Source organism: Pseudorca crassidens, chromosome 12 (assembly GCF_039906515.1).
Source record: "Pseudorca crassidens isolate mPseCra1 chromosome 12, mPseCra1.hap1, whole genome shotgun sequence".
NCBI lineage: Eukaryota > Metazoa > Chordata > Mammalia > Artiodactyla > Delphinidae > Pseudorca > Pseudorca crassidens.
The window spans coordinates 57,612,379-57,618,450 of NC_090307.1; positions in this window are offsets into that span (position 1 = coordinate 57,612,379).

Consider the following 6,072-nt stretch of genomic DNA (forward strand, 5'->3'; position numbering starts at 1 on the left):
ACAATTATTTCCAGGCACTGGTTGATTTACAAATATTTACTTTTTTTAAGGTGTGGTGGCCTTGTAATGTATCGATTTGGCTATGCTGAACTACTTTCCCTAGAATTTCATTTCATGTATATTTTGGGTTATGGTGGGTCCCAAGGGAGATTCTTGTGAGATTTGGAAGGCAGACAGGAAAGGGCAGCCGTTCTGTAGCTCACACACGTTGCTGCAAATGTGCTGACTCACCTCATCAGCATGAAGCAGCAGCGGCACCGGCTCTACTTCCCCTGAACCAGGTGCCTATGTTCAGTTCCAGGAGGAAGGGCAATGTCAATCATCGTGGGTTTCAGTGTGTCCTGGGTTGCAGCACGTTCTTGATCTTCCTCAATTTACATCCATTTTCCCTTCGTAACTCCCCACCATCTAGACTCCAGGCTCCAGTATCAGTGAGAAGACTTACAGAGATTGTTTAACCAGTCCCAACAAATGTGTAAGGCCAAACTCCTATAATATAATCTCCGGAGACCATGCTTGAGTTTATGCTAATGACATGACTCAGGACAGGGGCTGTCCACGTCAGAAAGATCAGCCTTATAATTAGAGGGTTAGGATTTTGAGCCACATGATATCAACCCAACATTTAACCTCCAGGGAGGGTGAGGAGGGCTGAAGACTGAGTTCAACCACATGGCCAGTGATTCAATCCATCATGCCTACAAAATGAAACCCCAATCAAAGCCTTGCACGTGGAAGCTCTGCTGACTTTCCTGGTTGGTAATCCTGTATCAATGAGCCAGGAGGGTGATGCTTCCTAAGGACATGGAAGCTTTGCATTCAAGACCCTCCCGACATTGCCCTGTGTGTCTCCTCATTTGGCTGGTCTTGAGTTGTATCTTTTATCATAAAACTGTAATCATAAGTATAGTGCTTTCCTGAGCTCTGAGTCATTCTAGCAAATTATTGAATCTGAGGGGGTAGTGGAAACCCGTGAATTTGTAGCCAGTGGTCAGGAGCATGGGTGACCTGGGGACCCTGGACCTTATGGCTGGTGTCTGAAGTGAGGGGGTGTCTTGTGAAGGAATGTGCCCTTACACTGTGAAGGAATGTGCCCTTACACTTGTGAAGGAATGTGCCCTTACACTGTGAAATTTAACAGGTATTCAGTGTTAGGATTGCACTGCAAAGAGAAAATAATATAGTAACCTCCCATGTGGGCATCACCTAGCTACAACAGTAATCAACTCACGGCCAATCTTGTTTCATCCATAACCTCCACTGTGGGATTACTTTGAAGCAAATCCCTGTTGTGATAGGATTTCATCCATAAATATTAAAGTAGATATCTCTAAAAGATAAGCCTCTTCTTTCTTGCTAATAACTACAATACCATTAATTTATTTTTAAAAATTGATTCCCTAATATCATTGCATACTAATAGTCAGTGTTCAAATTTCCCCTATCATCTCAAAAAAATTTTTTATATCTGGTTTGTTCAAATCCAAACAAGTCCCCACATTGCATCTTGTCAACAGACCTCTTAATCTCTTTTCATCTGTAGGTCTCCTTAACTCTCTCTCTCTTTTCTTGCAATTTATTTATAAAAGATACTGAGTGTCTTTTCCAGTAGAGTTGTATTCTCAAACTTTAAAGTACACACAAATCACTAGGGGATTTTTTTTCTTTTGCTTATATAAATGCATTTTTAATTTTTAAAATTCTTAAATTAATTTTTATTGGAGTATAGTTGTTTTACACTATTGTGTTAGTTTCTGCTGTACAGCAAAGTGAATCAGTTATACATATACATATATCCCCTCTTTTTTGGATTTCCTTCCCATTTAGGTCACCATAGAGCACTGAGTAGAGTTCCCTGTGCTACACAGTAGGTTCTCATTTGTTATCTATTTTATGCATAGTACCAATAGTGTGTACATGTCAATCCCAATCTCCCAATTCATCCCACCCTCCGCCTAGGGCATCTAATTTTAAAAGTAGATTCTGCTTTAGAAAGAAAATTTGGGGGCTTCCTTGGTGGTTCAGTGGTTAAGAATCCGCCTGCCAATGCAAGGGACACAGGTTCGAGCCCTGGCCTGGGAAGATCCCACATGCCGCAGAGCAATGTGTGCCACAACTACTGAACCTGCACTCTAGAGCCCGCGAGCCACAACTGCTGAGCCAGCGTGCCACAACTACTGAAGCCTGAGCACCTACAGCCCGTGCTCCGCAACGAGAGAAGCCACCACAATGAGAAGCCCGTGCACCACAATGAAGAGTAGCTCCCACTCGCCACAACTAGAGAAAGCCTGCACAGCAACGACGACCCAACGCAGCCAAAAATAAAAACAAACAAATAAGTAAATAAATTTATTTTTAAAAAAAGAAAATTTGTTGTGGGGCCCAAGATTCTGCATTTTCAGCAAGCCCCCAGGTGAAGTGGATGCTGCTGGTCCATGAACCACACTCAGACTAGCAAACTCTGGAGCTCTCTACAGTCTGGATTTTGATGATTGCATCCCCATGATGTCATAACCATGTTTCTCTGTCCCCTCTCAACTGGTGGTCAGGCCATCTGGATGAAGGGGAAGTCCATTGTGTGTAAAGCAACCTGTTGTGTAACTTTTAATGCTCCTTCAAAAATGTATACTTAAGCAATCTGAAAGTTTTCCAGTAGTATTTTTCTCACCCTCCCAACCCTTTTCTGTGTTCTCTCCCATTTAAAGTTTATGCCCAATGTATTCCAATGGCACTCAGTAAAAATACTTTTTAGGGAAAGGAGGGAATATATCCAGTGGTTGTAAAGTTGGAGGACATACCAACATGACATGGAAGACAGCCTAGATTAGGCGGAAGACAAGAAGAGAAGCAGCTGCAAGACTGACTTGGGTAGAAGTAAGGGCCCTTGGATAGGGGAATGAGGCTGGGTGAGGCTGGGTGATAAGAGTGGGGCAGAGGTTGTGAAGATCCGTTGCACACAGCCATTCTCAAAAGCCAGTCCAAAATCCCAGAAGCACATGGGGGCTTGCTAAAAACGGTTTCCTGTTCTGACACATCAAATCAGAATCTCTGGAGAAAGAGCCTTGGAATATGCTTGGCAGGCACCCTCTGGAGACTGATGTAGAGTGGGTCTAGAAACCACTGAACTATATCGGATGCCACACATTGCTGTATGTGTGTGTGTGTATATATATATTTTTTTTTTTATTTTTTATTTTTTTGCCATCTTTCTTGCCAGTGAATGCTCTGAAGTACTCATTGACCAACTGCTAGGTAGCCCTAGGATAAAATATCACCTAGTGCTTTCATTCTCGGTGGGCATGTGGTCGTCTGATTACATGATGTTTAATTTAATGGCTGAGACATTAAAGCCCAGTGGTTAAGAGCTCCGACGAATTTAAACTCTGAAAAGTGTGGTGTTTACACTCCTATACATGGCACCATTCCCATATCAATTATGCTGGATTTTCAGATTAATTAGATGACCATAGAGTTGCCAGGCTCTGAAGGAATTGGACTTCAGACAAGAAAAATGGAAATAAATCTTGTAAATTATTTACAAGTTTCACTACTCTGTTTTCAGCCAGACCTCACCAAAAAGAGAAAAAAAGTAAAGACAGAGGAACCTTCTAGCACAACGGCGAGAGTTTGCTGGGCTGTCATGGGATTGACCTTCCTGTCTCATGGGCTTGGCTGTCTCACACAGCTCTAGCTGGCAGCAACCTGGCTTGGTTGTGAATATTATCCTTATATGGGCTGAGTCATCCGGAGGCAAACATGGACTTGCAAGGATTTGAGGGACTCTCCTTGTTAGAATGTTCACATTAGTTCCTCTTTCAGCTACACATGCCAACCACACATGCTGCTTCATCCTCTGCCAGTAAGATTCCTTTTCCTCTTTCCTTGGCCTGGCCACTTGTCACTTCCTTCTGATCTTGCGTGTTTCTTTTCCTTTGTCACATCTGGCCCTCACACCAGTTCAGCCTGCTTCTAATCCTGTGTTTATTGGCATTCGCAGGCATTTTCAGAAAACGTGTAGTGTTTCTGCTTCATTAGAACACTGAGGTTACAGGAGGAATTGAATTGAGGATGTTGATTTTTTTCAATACAATTACTCTTCAGTTAGCGGGTCCCGTAACACCAGTGAATTTTAAAGCCGGAACAAGTTTTACAGATGCTCTGAAAAGTACTAACTGTTTTCCCCTTGAGCCCAGATGACATTTGGGCAGAAATGGAATGCCAACTTTTGTCAATATTCTAAGGCAATAACATGTAGGGGGTGACTCTGGTGTCATCTTCCCACCTCCTTACCCACTGGGAAGTCATAGAGTACATTCCACGGCCAAGTTGAAATGTTTTCTGAATGATTCACTCTATCCTCTCCCATTGGGTCATATATCAAGAGTAAGAGGAAGGACTCAAATCAGACTCCTTAGTTCGAATCTCAGAAATCACTACTGTACCATTTTCCACAAAAATGTAAACCTCTTTAAGCCTCATTTTTATCATCTGTAAAATGGGGATAATATTAGCACCCACTTTGTAAGGATGTTGTGAGCATTGATTATTATAATCCATGGTAAGCACTTAGCATAGCGTCATTATAAGTACTCAAGACACTTCAGTCACTAATATTTTTCCAAGGTTTGTTGATAAATATTCTGCCTCATACCACAATATTATCATGAATTATAATGTCATTTTTGGAAAAAATCTGTTGTCAAGAATGTGACCACTGTGAGAAGAGAAGACTAAAAACAGAATCGATGGATCAAATTAAACATGTCATGACTTTTGATATTATTTAGTCCAATATGTTCCTTGTTTATACATCTTCTAGCCTTTTAGGCACATAGACCGGCATCGTAGGTTGATCTTGCAATGACTGCCGTGTGCCAGAAAAAAGACTAAGTCATATTATCCTGATATGAGTTGCCACCTACGATCATCACAGGAGAATTTCAGAAAGTCGGCTAATTTTAATCTTCTACTTAAAAAGGAAGTGTCACAACAGCAAGTATTTGTTCGATTCAAACTCTGATTCTATATATCCCAAACCATTGAGTGAGGAAAATGTCTTTTAAATTTAAAGTAATAAAATGCACGTGATAAAAGATTCACAGAGTAAATAAGGATGTAAAAGCAGAAGGAAAAGTTTCCCTACCCCTGCCTCCTTTCCACTCCCAGAGGAAATTAAGACCGACAATTATTTGTTTATCTTCCCAAACGTTTTGTAATGCACATTCGGGTTTATATTCTGGAAGCTCTGTAGTTCAGTTTGGTCTCAGTGTTCTGACAAATTCTGCTATTTGGCTTCATCTTTGGCCTGTGGAAGACTGAAGAGTCAAATGCCAACTTTACTGTCAGTCCTGGCACGCTTAGTCTTGTGCGTGATCAATTAGCATCTACATCAGGGGGTCTGCAATCTACCACCTTCAAGCCAAGTCCGGCTTCTTTTCTGTTTTTGTAAATGAAGTTTTATTGCAACCTATCACACCCATTTGTTGAGGTAATTGTCGATAGCTGCTTTTAAACTAGGTGGCAGAGTTGAGTAGTTGCAATAGAAACTGGCCTGCAAAGCCTAAAATACTTCCTGTCTGGCCTGTTATGGAAAATGTTGTCCATCTATGATTAGGCTATCACCATAGCTAACTAATCAGCATAAGACCGTCCATCCACACAAGGCAAGTCATTGATTGTTGTCATCTGAACAATCACTTTTAAACATAGGAGCATTCTAGATGTAATTTAGAGAGAACTGTCACCCCAAGTGTTTTATGTTGAAATTCTTTCAGTTAAAGTATAAGTTTGAATTTACCATTGCAAAGGAAAAATGTTGAAATAACCAATGTAAAAGCTGTTAAGTTTGTGAACAAAAGCCATCATTTAGAATTTTCAAATAGTTAAGTAAATGAGACAATAGATCATCAGTGCAAATACTAAGACAGAGTTCGATAACTTTAGGAAAGATTAAAAAGTCCTTTTTGAGTTCACAAATGTTTATTTAAAAATTAAGTATCTATACAAGGACAGCAATGGAGATTAGAGTATCAGAATTCTAGTATCTGTAGACTTGTTTGAAGTGAATGAACA